The sequence below is a fragment of the Myotis daubentonii genome, chromosome 14, assembly GCF_963259705.1.
Source record: "Myotis daubentonii chromosome 14, mMyoDau2.1, whole genome shotgun sequence".
NCBI classification, from domain to species: Eukaryota; Metazoa; Chordata; class Mammalia; order Chiroptera; family Vespertilionidae; genus Myotis; species Myotis daubentonii.
In genome coordinates this window covers 18,719,672-18,737,290 of record NC_081853.1, presented here as the reverse complement: position 1 = coordinate 18,737,290, position 17,619 = coordinate 18,719,672, and the positions used below count along the sequence as shown (strand labels likewise).

The 17,619-nt window shown below is 39.5% G+C and overlaps 1 protein-coding gene across 4 annotated transcripts in view; it reads right to left on the bottom strand.

Moving 5' to 3' along the window:
- Window positions 1-17,619, bottom strand: part of DCP1A (decapping mRNA 1A) — a 51,206-nt gene that overhangs the window by 25,761 nt on the left and 7,826 nt on the right. The window lies entirely within an intron of this gene.

Below are 17,619 nucleotides of genomic sequence, written 5' to 3'. Positions count from 1 at the left end.
TTTTTTAAATATATTTTATTGATTTTTTACAGAAAGGAAGGGAGAGAGATAGAGAGCCAGAAACATCGATGAGAGAGAAACATCGATCAGCCGCCTCCTGCACATCTCCCCCTGGGGATGTGCCCGCAACCCAGGCACATGCCCCCGACCAGAATCGAACCCGGGACCCCTCAGTCCGCAGGCCGACGCTCTATCCACTGAGCCAAACCGGCTTTGGCTAATATAACAATATTTAAATAAAACTATTTTATGTACTTTTTCGATAAGGCAGAATAGAAATGCTGAATATATACAACAAAATTAAAATATGGGTAGGTATGGTTTATTGCAACCATGTGCACCCACTATGACACAGATTGTCCCAGGATGCACTTGCCTTTCATACTTTCAACCACTCACTCCCTGGCACAGAGAGAGAAACATCAATCACTCCCTGGAGGGGGAGGGGGAGAGGGAGAGGGATGGGGATGGGGAGGGGGAGGGGGAGGGGGAGAGGGAGAGGGAAAAGGAGAGGGGGAGGGAGAGGAAGAGGGGGAGGGGGAGGGGGAGAGGGAGAGAGAAACATCAATGATGAGAGAATCATTGGTTGACTGCCTCCTGTAAGCCCCCTACTGGGGATCAAACCAGCAAACTGGGCATGTGCCCTTGACCAGGAATCAAATCAGTAACCTCTTGGTTCCTGGATCGACACTCAACCACTGACCCACACAGGCTGGGATCAAATTTGAAAGTTTTATTAATGAATGAACACTGGATTTTGTCAAATTTTTTTTTTAGCTATCAAAAAACACAATATCGCCCTGACTGAGTGACTCAGTTGCTTGGAGTGTTGTTCTGTAAATTGGAAGATTGCAGGTTACAGGAGGTAACCAATTAATGTTTCTCTAAAATTAATAAGAAAATATATCCTCGAGTGAGGATTAAAAAAAGGAAATAAAAATAAGTGAATTACTTAAAAAACAACATCTATATGATATGATATTCCTTCTACCTTTCCTTTAGCCTATTAATATGATGGGTTACATTGATTTTCAATATTGAACCAGTTTTGCATATCTATACTAATAAAAGGGTAATATGCTCATTAGGGTGGACGTCTTCCGGACGTCTTTCCAGATAAAGCTGCAGTGGCTGCCCGAGGCTCAGGCAGCCACAGTGGCCGGCAGTGGCGGCAGCAGCAGCAGCAGCAGCAGCAGCAGCAGCAGCAGCAGTAGCAGCAGCGGTGTCACCTTCCCCTGATCGTCCTGGTCGCCTCCCGCAGAGGGAAGCCAGAGGCAGGAGCAGCAATGGGGGCGGTGCCTTCCCCTGATTGGCCAGTCACCTCCCATTGGCCTAAGCTGTCAGTGGGACATCCATCCTCTGAGGGCTCCCAGACTGTGAAGGGGCAGGCCGGGCTGAGGGACCCCCCCATCCCCAGTGCACGAATTTTGGTGCACTAGGCCTCTAGTCTAAAATAAAGCCCATCTAGCCATTTTTTATATTGTTTTTTTCTATTTATTGTTAGATTTTCTAATATTTGGTTGAGGATTTTTTTTCATCTAAGTTCATGAGAGATAATGGTATGTAGGTTCTTATGTTTCTTTTTTTTTAACTGTCTTGTTTGGGTATTATTGGTCTTATAAAAATCAGTTGAGAAGTGTTCCCTCCTTTTCTGTTTCCCGGAAGAAACTGTAAAATTAGTGTTAATTCTTCTTTGAATGCTCCTTTAAATCCATCTGTGCCTGGAGATTTCTTTTTCATGGGCCTTAAAATTATGAATTCAATTTCTTTAATGGCTATAGGACTATTCATGTTATCTATTTTATCTTGGTTGCATTTTGTAATTTGTGGTTTACAAGGAATTGGTCCATTTCTTCTAAGTTGTCAAGTTTAGGAGTGTAAAGTTATTCATAGCATTCTCTTAATCTTTTAAAGTCTGGAAGATTTGCAGTAATATCTTCTATTTCAATCCTGAAGCTGGTAATTTGTCTTTTGTGTGTGTGTGTGTTTGTTTTTGGTTAGTCTTAATAAAGTCTTAACTTTATTGACTTTGTAAAAAATAAAAGCTTTTGTTTCATTGATTTGTTTTTTCTCTATTTTCAATTTCATTGATTTCTGCTGTCATCTTTATTCTCCCTTAGTTTTTATGCTTTGAGTTTATTTTGCTCTTCTTTTTCTAGTTTCTTGAGGTAGGAATTTAGTAGGTTCTCAGCCAGTGTTGCTTGAGGGGGAGGGGTTTTCCCATGGTTAGGCCTCCCCTGTGCCTCTGGGAGAAGGGGAGCCTCTGACCTTCACAGATGAAGACTGCTTCCCAGGCCAGGCTGGTTGTGCCGTGACTCCTCCAGATACCCACCTTCCCTTCATGGAAGGCAGAAAAAGCACTGTCCTGGTGGCCACTTAGTATTATTAGGGCTTCCAATCTTTTCTGCCAGTTTTGCTGGGCTCATCTACTATCGTTGGCAGGACTCCATTAGATTTAGGGGAAGAATGAGCCTACCTGTTGCTAGGCTGGATGGAGGGCAAGAAACACCAGGCCTAAGTCCCCTTATTCTGTCGGGTGGGAGGGTGTAAGACACCCTGCTGCTGTTTCTGTCAGTTTTAGGTCCTACACCAGACAGACTCCTTTTTTCCACCTTTCAGAGTTCTGACTGTCTCTTGTGTTATTTCTGAACTTTATACATTACAAGGAAAAGCAAAGGAAAACAAGTCTATGCGATTTTCTTTGTATCAGAAGTCTCATGATGTACTTTTATTGATGGAAAACAGGCTCACGGAAGGACTAAATGACTCATTAATAAAATCAGAGAAAAACAGTCTCAGAACTAGAATTCAGGTTTTCTCAGTCCTAGACCAGCAATCACGCAGCTACACATGTACTACCTCATTAGTTTAAATAACTATTTTTTATAGAATTAAAACAGTAATGAGCTTCAATTATGCTTGAAGATTAAAGCAACACATAAAAGAAATATAAATAATTGAGTAAGTTAGATACTACAATTTAGAAAGCCCCCGTTAATAAAGCTATTTTAATAATGAATTTTGTTTTACCCTGGATTAAGGTAATTATATTTCTCTACAAGACTTCATGGCCAATCACAACTTTAAAAATTCCCATTTTAATGAAAATAAAAATTTAACTGGAGTTTTGTATTGTCACTGTAGAGTGAATTAAAACATTATTGATATACAGAGTGAGTGAATGGCATCATTTTAATGAATCAAGAGCACAAATGGGAATTTTTTTCCTACCCTGTTCACAAGGAGGCTTCTTTCGCAGGGAAACCCGTTACACTAAAACTGTCCTAAATTGTCTGACCCCATGTCTGGCTATGTGTCCTGCAGGTGACTGCATGCTACCATGAGGCAGCTGAGGCTGCTGTTTGGACCCTACTTTCATAGTCCTTCTTCTGTTCACAGAACTTTAAAACACTACTGACGCTTCAAACAGAATCACATCCAATGAATAATAAGTAATTTTTAAATATTTTACATGATGTAAGTCAATAGATTAAATTTAGCTTTGACAGCCCAATAGAGGAGCACAGAAACAGCCTTGTCACAGAGGAGATAATTATTAAGTATTATCTATGTTCTTAGCAGCTAAAGACTGCTCCAACATAGAGTAAATCAGATTGGGCTTTGAAAAGACTCCATATATGGCAATCACAGGCACCTACCTTTCTTTAAATATGTCTCCTCCAACCTTGGCTAAAGAACATCCAAACTACAAATGATTCCAGTTTTCCTCTAATGCACACATCCATACAATTAATAGTGATGAGAAAAAGTTGATGGTATGCAATACATCAGGCTCAAAGAGGAACTCGTTTTTTGTGGGTTTTGTTTTTTTTTTTTTAGCTAAGCAGAGGCATTTAAATATGTTTTCATAGGAGATTGTAAACCAAAATCTTAGGAAAGAATTCCATATTACTAATCAAAATAAATCTATCAGAGCTGTCAACTTATGACAAATCTTCACTTAGGTCTACCCTTTTCCTTTGAAGAAATACACTATAATTTAGAAATAAGACACATGCCTTCCGCTCTTGTACATTATCAAGTAAACTGCCAGAAAGAGCCAACCACTTTCAAAGGCATGTTTGCTGAAGAAATAAAGATAAGGAAGCCATAATGATAGCTTAATGGGTAAAGGATAACAGTCACACTCGATTCTGCCAAAAGCAGACCTGCGGAGGTTCAGACAAGCATCCAAGAATCAGTTCTGTCTGCCAACATATCAACTGCTCAGTGCATGCAACTGGCAAGAAGGCCCAAAGACCTGCCACTAAGCCTGTCACTGTCACCAGTGAGGACAGATAGACAAGTTCGCCAGATAACTAAAACTGCGGAGGACATTGTCTCCAAACCAAAGCTGAGTATTCTTCCAAGAGAAGTTACACTGGAAGGCCCAATATATTCTGTCAACAATTCACCTGAAATAATTTCCCTTGATTAACTATATCACAGAGGATTTAGGGAATTGGCAATATAGTACTACTTTGCTATGGCAAATAATAATGGCATGCTGTATTATAAATGGCTTTTCTCAAGAGCAAACTAATTACTGAACACCCACCATATATCATGGTGTTAACAGCTGTCCCAGGTAAGTCATGCTGCACAGGCAAATCACTGAAGAGTTAGGAAGTGTGACAGGACATGTAATTAATTACCTTTAGCTTGTACTTCCATGAAAAATAGCAAGATACAGAAAGAATATCCAAAATTAAATGTTTCCTTTTCTTTTGAAAGTGTGAAAAATAAAACTGACAAAGATGAAAAGTATCTGGATTATTTAATATTGAGAAATTTTTAAAAGCTGTGAGGCAAGAGGTTTCCATTTTCCTAGAGAGCCTGTTTAAAGATCCAGCAGCCCAGTGTGATTTCAGGCGATCCTTCACTCAGCTGCTCATCGGGAGTGTTATATGGCATACCCAAGGTAAAAAAAATCCAAATTAATTTGGAGCCTTTATAAAATCCCTTGAGACTTCTAGCGATCCTGTGAAATGTCACAAAAACAGAGCTGGGAATCACTCTCATGTTGTCTTTTTGATTCATTTATTATTTAGTTTTGACTTACTTTCTAAAAGGATTTGAGGAAGCTGGAGATTTTCTCAGTATGGTGCCACGCAGAAAAGGGGGTTTGATAAAGCTTTTTGGCAAAGGAGTTCAGAGCAACAAAATTTCTAAAGATGATATTGACCAAAACCCCCTACAAGGAAACAAAAACAAGAAAATGGACTCTGAACACAGCCAGAACCATTTACTCTAGACATAAGGAAGACCCTTCTGATTATAAAAACAGTATAAGATTGGGACAGATTATATAAACACAAGCCTGCCCTGGGGAGCGAAACATCAAATGCCACTGCCTTGACAGATCATTTAAGACAGGAATAAGCCTGGTGGTTCCACATCAACATCAGAAGGTTGGGGAAGAAAGGCTCTGAGGTGAGGGTAAGAACACACACACACACATACAGGAGACTGTGGCAGGTGGCAAGCAGGCAGGCAAGGAGAGGCCGTATATCTATACTAATAAAAGCCTATGTGGTTGTCACACCCTCACTCTGTAACAGTCCATCACTAGGAGGCTGCGTGCGCACACGGGTGGGCGGGGACTTGACGCTGTGTGCATGGCATGGAGGTGAGTCATGGCAGCTCCTTGTGGGGATTCCAGGGGCAGCTCCGGCCTACCGCTTTGGGGCAATCCATCAAGGAGCCCCGGATGGGTGGGCAGGGCCTACCTCTTTGGTGAGATCGATCGCAGGGCTCCCGCATTATGAGAGGGCACAGGCCAGGCTGGGGACCCCGCCCCCCAGTGCATGAATTTCGTGCAGCAGGCCTCTAGTCTATCTATAAGAAAGGCTGGTCAGTATGCTTCAATGACCTTAGTAGATTACTCCTTTTGGCCAAAAGAACACCCATTTTAAAAAAACACATACTAACATGGTGAAGATAGAGCCCACTTTAAAATATTTAAGTTGCAAATATCTATTTACTGAACACTGATTAAAGACTTGGGCCAGGTAATTTAAAAATGCTATTCTGCGGGCAAAGGATCTAAATAGACACCTTTCAAAAGAGGACATTCAGAAAGCCAAGAGACATATGAAAACATGCTCAAAGTCACTAATCATCCGAGAGATGCAAATCAAAACAACAATGAGGTACCATCTCACACCTGTCAGACTGGCTATCATCAACAAATCAACAAACAACAAGTGCTGGAGAGGATGTGGAGAAAAAGGAACACTTGTGCACTGCTGGTGGGAATGCAGACTGGTGCAGCCACTATGGAAGACAGTATGGAGTTTCCTCAAAAAACTGAAAATGGAACTCCCATTTGACCCTGTGATCCCACTTCTAGGAATATATCCCAAGAAACCAGAAACACCAATCAGAAAGGATATATGCACCCCTATGTTCACAGCAGCACAATTCACCATAGCTAAGATCTGGAAACAGCCTAAGTGCCCATCAGTAGATGAATGGATTAGAAAACTGTGGTACATCTACACGATGGAATACTATGCTGCTCTAAAAAGGAAGGAACTCTTACCATTTGCAATGCATTGGATGGAACTGGAGAGCATTATGCTAAGTGAAATAAGCCAGTCAATGAAGGAAAAATACCACATGATCTCACTCATTCATGGATAATAGAGACCATTATAAACTTTTGAACAATAATAGATACAGAGGCAGAGCTGCCTCAAACAGATTGTCAAACTGCAGCGGGAAGGCCGGGGAGGGTGGGTGCAGGAGGTAGGGGGGTAAGAGATCAACCAAAGGACTTGTATGCATGCATATAAGCATAACCAATGGACATAAGACACCGGGGGATAGGGGAGGCTAGGGGACTGTCTAGGGCGGGGGGGGGGGGGGGGGAAATGGACACATATGTAATACCCTTTGTAATACTTTAAGCAATAAAAAAAAAGAAAAGAAAAAAAAATGCTATTCTGCAAACTCTTTAGTTTATTATTTTGAAATTTGGTACCCCTCTCTAAATCAAATCAAGTTAGAAAATATTTACCGGCAATACTGCTTCCACAGTCTCTGTTAATATAAACTCAGTTTAGGATCCAGACACATGAAGAAACCACTGAACATTTTTAGGGATAAGAAAATAAACCTAAGAATATCACAACTGATAACTCCTATTTATATTTATAAACTTTTATTCATTTAAAAAAATATTTCTTGATTTCAGAGAGGAAGGGAGAGGGAGAGAAACACCAATGATGAGAGAGAATCATTGCTTGGCTACCTTCTGCACACTCCGTTCTGGGGATCGAGCCTGCAACCCAGGCATGTGCCCTTGGCCAGAATTGAACCTGGGACTCTTTAGTTCGCAAGCTGACGCTCTATCCACTGAGCAAAACTGGCCAGGGATAAACTTTTATTCATTTTTTTATAGGGTCTTTTAAAAAAATATATATTTTATTCAGTTTTTTACAGAGAGGAAGGGAGAGGGATAGAGAGTTAGAAACATCGATCAGCTGCCTCCTGCACACCCCCTACTGGGATGTGTCCACAACCAAGGTACATGCCCTTGGCCGGAATCGAACCTGGGACCCTCCAGTCCACAGGCTGATGCTCTATCCACTGAGCCAAACCAGTTAGGGCAAACTTTTATTCTTAAATGATAGGCAAACCCAAATAAAACTGTGAATCACATGAGGATTTTATCTCTATTCAGATTTACTGCCATTATTGTCACACAGTACTTGCCACTCCCTAAATCAGGAGAGTGTCCCCTAAGTGAACGCTACAAGTGATAACGGATGTACCCAAATGTTGGAGCCATCCAACCACCACTGGTAGTCTATTCACTCTGGTGTCCCACTCAAATATACTCATTTTTATGTGTCACAAGGGACAAAAAAGGGTGGGAAGTATGGCTCTTGGCCTCCATGGAGTTGAGTTCCTATTTCCTGGGCCTCGGAAAACATTTAGGTTAGACAGTGGTGTAGGAAAAGGGAGGACTTCTTTTCTCTCCTTTCCCTAACTTTTCTTCTACACATTTTCCTGTCAATTTACCAAGAGATCAACCAAGAAATGGTTGTAAGGGTTGTAAGGTAAATGCCCACAGAGAGGGGTGTAAGAAACCTCAGGGGCTGGGATCCATGAGGCTGTGATGGGCAGCCTTTGCCAGAGCTCTGGCTATTAGTACTTATAGGAATGCAGGTGCTGTGTGACTATACATGCCATTTTGTCACAAGAAGAAAAGATAGAAACCGAAGTATAGGGGTATGTATGTGTGTGTGTAAAATACCCAAACTTTTAAATATTGGTAGCAAATGCTTATCCTATGTCTCCTTTTAATAAAAAAAGAAAAGAAAAAAAGAAAAAGCTGAGCATGCATGGAAGCAGGGACTCTGTGAGTAGCTCAGACCTGCCTGGATCCTGCAGGGAACCGACGCTCATGTGCTCAGTCTGCAGGCTTATCTGGCCAGCTCCAGAGCAGCTTCAAATCTTCTTGGACTAGCATTACTCTGTGTTTCAATTTTTACCTCCACGATGAACTTCACTATGTAAACACAAGTGAAAACCTATACACATACATATTAAGAACACATTTCTGCCACTTAGCAACAATTGTTGCTTTCCTTTGTGAGTTCTTAAAGAGAAAATCCTATATAATAAAAGGCTAATATGCAAATTGTCCCCTCGGGAGTTCGACCGGCCAGGAGTTCAACCACTTGCTATAATGTGCGCTGATTACCAGGGGGCAGTGCAGAACAAAGGAAGGCCCCAATTGGCCCTGATTGCTGGCCAGGCCTAGAGACCCTACCTGTGCACGAATTTCATGCATGGGGCTTCTAGTATTAGAGATAAATGGTGCAGCATAGTTAACTTTTTTATTTTTATTTTTTTAATATATTTTATTGATTTTTTACAGAGAGGAAGGGAGAGGGATAGAGAGTTAGAAACATCGATGAAAGAGAAACATCGGTCAGCTGCCTCCTGCACACCCCCTACTGGGGATATGCCCACAACCAAGGTACATGCCCTTGCCTGGAATTGAACCTGAGACCCTTGAGTCCACAGGCTGATGCTCTATCCACTGAGCCAAACCAGTTAGGGCAGTGGTTGGCAAACTGCGGCTCGCGAGCCACATGCGGCTCTGTGGCCCCTTGAGTGTAGCTCTTCCACAAAATACCACGTGGGGGCGCGCATTGTACAGTGCGATTGAAACTTCGTGGCCCATGCGCAGAAGTCAGTATTTTGTGGAAGAGCCACATTCAAGGGGCCACAGAGCCGCATGTGGCTCGCGAGCCGCAGTTTGCCGACCACTGGGTTAGGGCTAACTTTTTTTAAAAATATATTTTATTGATTTTTTACAGAGAGGAAGGGAGAGAGATAGAGAGTTAGAAACATCAATGAGAGAGAAACATTGATCAGCTGCCTCCTGCACATCTCCTACTGGGGATGTGCCCGCAACCCAGGTACATGCCCTTGACCGGAATCGAACCTGGGACCTTTCAGTCCGCAAGCCGATGCTCTATCCACTGAGCCAAACCGGTTTTGGCAACTTTTTAAAATCTTTACAATTAAGGTAACACCACAATTTTTTTAAAAATTGCTTTTTACCTGACAACATTACCTTAGGGGAGGAAAAAAAAAGCCAGTAATCATGAGGCAAAATGAAAAGAAAGAATCTGCTTGGGAAATTCTAAAAAGTTGATGGACTCACAAAGTTAACAGAAGGCCCCTGGTGGAGGCTCTACATGCACACTAAGCAGCGGCCTATAGCAGACATAGAGCAATACCGATTTCTGAAATGTTTGACCTAACGGTGCAGCAGGTCAACCTGGGAGTCTAAGTCTCTACGTTTTCATGGTGTTTTTACCTCTTCAATTTAGAAATGTGGCAACAGCAAGGCGCTTTCCTTATCTTGGCCCAGAAGGCCAGACTAATGCAGTTGCCACAGCTCCTTTCCCTTCACTGATTACAGAGTCATACCCACCACAAGCAGAGCTGCGGCTGAGGCAGAAGACCGCCTGCCTTTCCTCAGGCTCAGGAACAAGCCCTGTGCTAAAGTCAAAGATCATAAAGAACGAACTGGGGAACTTTTAAAACTGTTTATAAATTTCTTTCAGTTTGGAGGCAGAACTCACATTTTTTGACTTGACAAATTATAAAATTCTCTTGCAAGGAAATTTCCTGCACTGTGCTTTAAGTCTGAAGATCCCTGCCAAATGCCAACAGCCACCTATCATCTCTACTGTTCTGAGTCTTACCCTTGAACTGAGAAAGGACAAGCAGAGAAAAAAAAAAGGGCACACACTACAGTATTTCTTCTACTAAAACTTTCCATTTGGCAGCTGCATTTTCAACACTATGGAAATGAATCTCCCTGCTTTTGCTAGTGATCTAATTTTAATTAAAAATACTCTGTATCAAGAGACTGATTGCCGATATAAAGGAAAAGTTGTAAGTGAAGCGGAAACTAAGGGGTACTTCTCACAGGCTTTTGGAGGTAAGTTCTTAAAAATATTAAAAAGCAGTAATATTTTTATTTTCAATTGTTCTTGCTATGGTGATTTTCTGTTGTTGTTAAGCAGGTTAAGCAACATACTTTGTTCATTTTCCCAAAAGTACTTCTGGATTATTGAAAACATTTTAAAATATAAAAAGTGGCATTCAGTGGGTGATCCACGCCTTAGGTGTTGGGTTGAAGAAACATGAAGAGTTGTCCTTGTCTCTCTGGTGGATCAGATTTTCCTTATTACTAGACTAATCATTCAAATTTACAATGAAAAATTCTCAAATCACAGATCTTAATTAATTGGGTTGTTTTAAGAATAAGCATAGCACTGGGATTAATACAGTAGCATATTTCATTAAGAATCCTGACCCTTACCAGAAAGGCAGAATTTGACACTGAAACTTTTAACTAGTTTTATGACTTCTGCTGATAATTTTTTAAGAAAATACAATAGAACCAAAGGACAAATAAAATTCTTTAAGGCTGGTCTGAGTGCAGTGGTATCTAGAATTAATTGATCACAGCAAGTTACAGATTTCCTCCCTGGCTGGGTAGGCCCGTTGGTTAGAGCATTGTCCTGATATGCCAAAGTTGTGGGTTTGATCCTGGGTCAGGGGACATACAAGAATCAACCAAAAAATGCATAAATAAGTAGAACAACAAATTGATGTTCCTCTCTCTCGCTCCTTAAAAAAAATTAACAGTAATAATCATCTTGTTTGTTTAAAAGCAAAGTAAAAGACAATACTGAAATAGTTTTTGCAAAGAAAATCATTAAATTGATTTTGCAGAGCTTAACGGTACCAACAACCTTTATCTTAATATTTTCAATTAAGCAAGTTATATTGTAAACTCTTTAGTTGTAACAGAAAGACCAAATTTACTTGCTTTTATTTTTTTATTAATTCAAACACTGAATTTTGGATTTTAAAAAAATTGCTCAGAATCCACTTTACAAAAATATTCTTGGGGCATTTCATAATAAAGTCGTAAGTAGATACTACATACACACAGATTCCAGGTCACCACCTTCATTCTGAAAGGAGCCCACAGAAATGGAAATCAAGAGACTCCTGACACTGGTCTTGGGGGAAAGCACCTTCCCAGAGGAACATACTAGTGAGGTATGTTGCTTATAGCAGGTGCTCACCAAATGCTGAATAGTGGAAAGTAGAAGTATCATTTCTTCACTGCAGAAAAGTGGTCTGTGGAGACACATGTCCTATGATAAGGTCAGAAATGTACAGATTCTATATCTGCTTTTTCAGAGGCTGGCCTCTATATGGAGAACTAACTGTCCTAATACCATTTACTAAACAGAACATTTTATCATTATGATGGGAGAGATTTTAAACTACTGATCCAATAATTTTTTTGTTCATGACTCCATTCAGATCTATTTATTCCTGAGTAAGTTTTACTACACTGGTTTTCCCAGGAAACTGTCCATGTAATCTAATTTTAAACTTTCAGAAAAAATTTCTTCATAGTGGTTTTTTTTTTTAAAAAAAAACAGGTGTTTTCTACCTTTAGTTGCAATATGTAAAATTCCTAATACTGCCTTGTATGCCTCCCTCACTCTTTTTGTTGCTGTTAGATCAATCATGTTATAGGGGAGAGTTTATTTAATTTAATTTATTGATTTTAAGAGAGAGAGAGAACCATCGATTTGTTATCTACTTATTTATGCTCTTATATGTGCCCCGACCAAGGATCAAACTCACAACCTTGGCATATGGGACAATGCTCTAACCAACTGAGCTACCCGATCAGGGCCAGGAAGAGTTTTTAAAAAATATTTTGCCGATTCTTTCTATTGAAATTTCTACATTTTCCACTAATTTCTACTCATCTATGTTTTCCTTCAACTTAACTCAGATTTTTCTTTTTCCTCTCTAACTTCTTGGGCTGGGTGGCCTACATGTAGTAATTTTTATAAAATTCTAATATGTACTTGGAATAAAATGCACATTCTTGAATTCCTGGAAGCAGGATTCTATACATGTCCATTAGATCAAGCTTAACTGTACTGTTTAAATATACTATAACCTTACTGAGTTGTCTACTTTATCTGTCAATTACTAAGGTGGCCTGTTAAAATCTCCAACTACAATTATATATTTTTAATATTCCATATGTATTTCTGACATATACTAGGTACATATTAGTTTGAAATTGTTTTATCTTCTAGGTCATTTACTCCTGTTATCATTATGTGGTAAATTTTATCCCTGATGTTTTTATTTTAGAATCTATCATGATTAACACAGCTATATCAGCCATGTTTGGTTGGTTAACAGTTATCTGACATACCTCATTTTATCCCTCACCTTTCAACTTTTCCAGGTTTTCGAGTTTTAAGATTTTTGAAAGTAGTACAAATGGCAAATTCTGTTTTTTAAAAAATACTTTTTTTTAATTGATTTCAGAGAGTAAGGTAGGGGGTAGAGAGATAGAAACATCAATGATGAGAGAGAACCACCGAATGGCCATCTCCTGCAAGCCCCTTACTGGGGGATTGAACCTGCAACCCTGGCATGTGCCCTTGGTCAGAATTGAACCTGGGACCCCTCAGTTCGCAGGCTGATGCTCTATCCACTGAGCCAAACTAGCCAGGGCAAATTCTGTATCTTTATCCAATGTCTTTTAACTCGTAGGTTTAGTTCACTTAACATTTGTTCTAATAACTGATTCATTTATCTTAGCCATTTTATTTTGGGCTATTTCCCATGGCTTCTATTTACTTTTTTCCAATCTGGGTTTGTACTGGCTTAAAAGTCAAGACATCCGCCCCAACTGGTTTGGCTCAGTGGATAGAGCGTCGGCCTGCGGACTGAAAGGTCCCAGGTTCGATTCCGGTCAAGGGCATGTTACCTTGGTTGCGGGCACATCCCCAGTAGGGGGTGTGCAGGAGGCAGCTGATCGATGTTTCTAACTCTCTATCCCTCTCCCTTCCTCTCTGTAAAAAGTCAATAAAATATATTAAAAAAAAAAAAAGTCAAGACATCCTATTTTTATTATGCAGTTGTTACCCTGAATAATTTGAACACACATAGCTTGATTTAAAAGTCTATGATTAATCAATTTATCTCACTTCAGACTTGGGATGCTTTAGATTTGAACAGCTTTTATGCTGCTGCTATCTAGTATTTTTGCTTCACCTTTATACTACCTCGATTCAACCTAGTAATTTTATTGCTTTATACAGTTACTGTTTGTTTTGACTTATTTCCTTCTCATTGCTCATTATTGTTTCTTAAATTTCATTTCTTATTCCTGTGCTCAGCTTTTTTACTTTAAAACTATAGTCTTTATAACTGCACCATTCAATTTAAATTATATACAATTACAAATTCAGTTCCACTAGGCACATTTCAAATGCCCAATAGCAACATGTGAGTAAATGCTACCTACTAGACCAGTGATGGCGAGTCTATGACACGAGTGTCAGAGGTGACACGCGAACTCATTTTTTTCTGGTTGATTTTTCTTTGTTAAATGGCATTTAAATATATAAAATAAATATCAAAAATATAAGTCTTTGTTTTACTATGGTTGCAAATATCAAAAAATTTCTATATGTGACACAGCACCAGAGTTAGAGTTTTTCAAAATGCTGACACGCCAAGCTCAAAAGGTTCGTCATCACTGTAGACAGCACTGCTTTAGAAGTGACTTCTGCAGGGTCTGTTGGAGACAGAAGTTCTGTTTTGTTGAAAAAAGTCTTTATTTTGTTCTCTCCCTTTATTTTTTTTAAATAAAATTTTTCTGAGGAGAGAAACACCGATTTTTTTGTTCCACTTATTTATGCATTAATTGGTTAACTGATTAATTGCATGTGGTCTGACCAGGGAATGAACCTTCAAGCTTGCTTGGTATATCAGGGTGATGCTCTTAACCAACCTTGAGCTAACCAGCCAAGGCCATTTTGTTCTCTTGAATTACTAAATTGCTAGTTGATCTTTTCCCCCCTCAATACTCTGAAAATATTATTCCTTTGTCTACCAAACTCAGTAGCTGCAACTAAATAGACTGTCTAGGTGTTGCTCTTTGTAAATAACCAACCTCAGGCAGCCTTTGGTTGCTGCTGTCTGCCTTTGATGATTTACCATGTGCTCAGGTTTGTATTTATTTCTATTTATTATGCTTGGGGACTTACTCTACTGCCTACAACTGAAATTTATATCTTTCACAGATTCTGAAAAATTCTCAAACTCTTCAAATACTACCTCTCTCTAGAGTTTATCATTCTGAAATTCTTCTCTGTCATCTGTAGACTTTACAATTCTATTTTCTCTATCAAATTTTTCATTTCTTTCCTACTGTGGGATGCATTCTGGATACCACCCTCCAATGTCTCCAATTTCCCAATATTCTTTCCAATTGTTGAGTCCAGGTAGAGAATTTATTTCAATAATTAAAAATTTAATTTCTAGAAGTTCTACTTGGTTATTTTTTACATATACCTGTCATTTTACTTTATAATCTACACCTGACATTAAAGTCTCTATCTCAGTAGTTCTCAACCTTCCTAATGCCGCGATCCTTTAATACAGTTCCTCATGTTGTGGTGACCCTCAACCATAAAATTATTTTCGTTGCTACTTCATAACTGTAATTTTGCTACTGTTATGAATCGTAATGTAAATATCTGATATGCAGGATGTATTTTCATTGTTACAAATTGAACATAATTAAAGCATAGTGATTAATCACAAAAACAATATGTAATTATATATGTGTTTTCTGATGGTCTTAGGCAACCCCTGTGAAAGGGTCGTTCAACACCCAAAGGGGTCGCGACCCACAGGTTGAGAACCACTGCTCTATCTGATCATTTCATTGATTTTAGAGAGAGAGGAAGGTAGAGAGAGAAAACATCAATGTGAGAGAAAAATATTGATCAGTTGCCTCCCGTATGCACCCTGACTGGAGATTGAACCCATAGCCTGTTGATATACGGGACAATGCTCTAACTAATTGAGCCACACTGGCCAGGGCCGATCATTTCAATAACTAAAGTTTTTGGGAAGGGTCGGCCAATCCTGTTGTTTGTTGTACCCTACTCTCACTGACTGTGAATTATTTCCTTGTACATTTAGTAGTAACTTTGGATCGTGAAACTTATCAATGAGACCCCTTGACAATTTGGGTTAAGGATGTGTCCTTCCAGAAGGGTTTTGCATTGGCTTTGGCCAGGTGTTCTAGAATAATCACCAGTTAAGGGTTAATTGTATGTTAATTTTTTGGCCTGGGTAAGAAATTACACCAAATGAACGATATAATTTAACTCCAAATCTGAATGAGAGGAGTCTCATGGTTACTATTTTTAGGGGAGACATGTGCCCTCTAACTCACAGCCCAGACTGAGATATAAACCTGCCTGTCATCTCTCTAGATTGATGGGCCAATTTCTTTCTAATTTATTATTATGTAACTTATTAGGGGACCTGGCTATAGGCTGGTATGTGGGTCTCAGCTCCAACTCTGCCCCTCGTTAGGACTCAAGGTCTTGTCTTCTGATCCCATATAATCATAACGGAGTCCTTGTATTAAGTAAAGCTCCCCATCTCCAAACACCCCTAACAGCTGGCAGTCAGTGTCAGGCCACAGGCTTTCCAGCTTAGCTTTCAGCCTTCACTTTGATGCTAGCCCACTGCAATGTCCGCTATTTCCTTTTTGGCTAAACTATGCATTTAATATTTTATACAATATTTCTAAATGTTTGTAGGAAGAGTTTCTGTCATGCTGTTGCTGGACAGAAGTTGAAGGATATTTTCCTTGACATACTTATGCCATAGAACTCCTAGACGTTCAGAGTCTACAAAGAATGATTTTATAATCCAGGTAGTATGGACTGTTTATAAATGAACACAGATCAGCAGATTGGTAGTAATGCACACGTTCACACAGCAAAGGAACTATGTTGTTTTTTAAACTAATCATAGATAAGAACTCTCATCAATGTTTTTTTAAGGAGATTAAAACATTTACTAAAATATAAAGTTTTAGCCAGGAGGCTGTTGTGTTCCAGTATTCTGACAAAAATGAATACCATTCAGATGGGTACTAGACTTATTGGGGTGATCATTTCATAAGTTACCTACTGTCTGATCATATGAGACTAATATAATTGTGTATGTCTACTGTAATTGAAATGCTTCTTCTGAGAGTTTAAAAAAATCTGCCCTAAGATTTCCCATTTTTGTTTATATTTTATATCCTATAACATAAATATTTATATTATATAACAATATATATTTTATATTTGCATTCATTAAGACATATTTACATTTTCAACTTGTCACACATAGCTCAGGCTGTCTAGTAACGGTCCCCACAACATCTGAACAGAGTGTCTGTGAAGACACGCAGAGCCCCAGCTCACGGTGCAGGCCCGAAGGGACGGGAAGAAGCACACTGTGGGCCTGGGTGACAGAGGAACCTGGATAATATCCAAGTCTTTACGACCCTTCCACTGATAAGATCACTTGGCTTGAGTCCAAGATGGACACAGAGTCTATAATACTTTATATTTCTAAGTGCCTGACAAAGTACCTTCACATAAATGATGCCTTTTTCAGATAACCGGGACACAATAGTGGTTTAAGTAATTTATCGGTAAAATGGCAAAGCCTAGAATAGAATTCTTGTCTGCAAACTAAATCCAATGCCAAGTGTTACCATGGCAAAGCCACCCTCAGGAGTATCTTCTGCAGTCTTTGTATCTAGAACTCATTTATAAATTTTAAAAAGGAATGACTAAATGGAAGCATAAAAATCTAATCCAAAGCTTCGCAAGTGCTTGTTCAATTCAGGTATGGCAACAAAAGCACATGGTTGAACATGGATGCCTGCTTTAGATTTCCACTGTTCAATATGGCAGTCACGAGCCTCATGACTATTTAAATGCAAATTGATTCAAGTAAATAAACTAAAAGAAAAAAATTTCCTTTGTTGCACTAGCCACATTTTAAATGCCCAACAGTCACATGTGGCTGGTGGTGGCTATATGGGACAGTACTGATATAGAAAGTTTCTAACATCAGAGATCTACTGACAGCTATGCTCTAGGACAGCGTTCGCCAACCTTTCGCACCTCACGGAGCACCAGTGGTCTAAGGACCATTGGCTGGTGA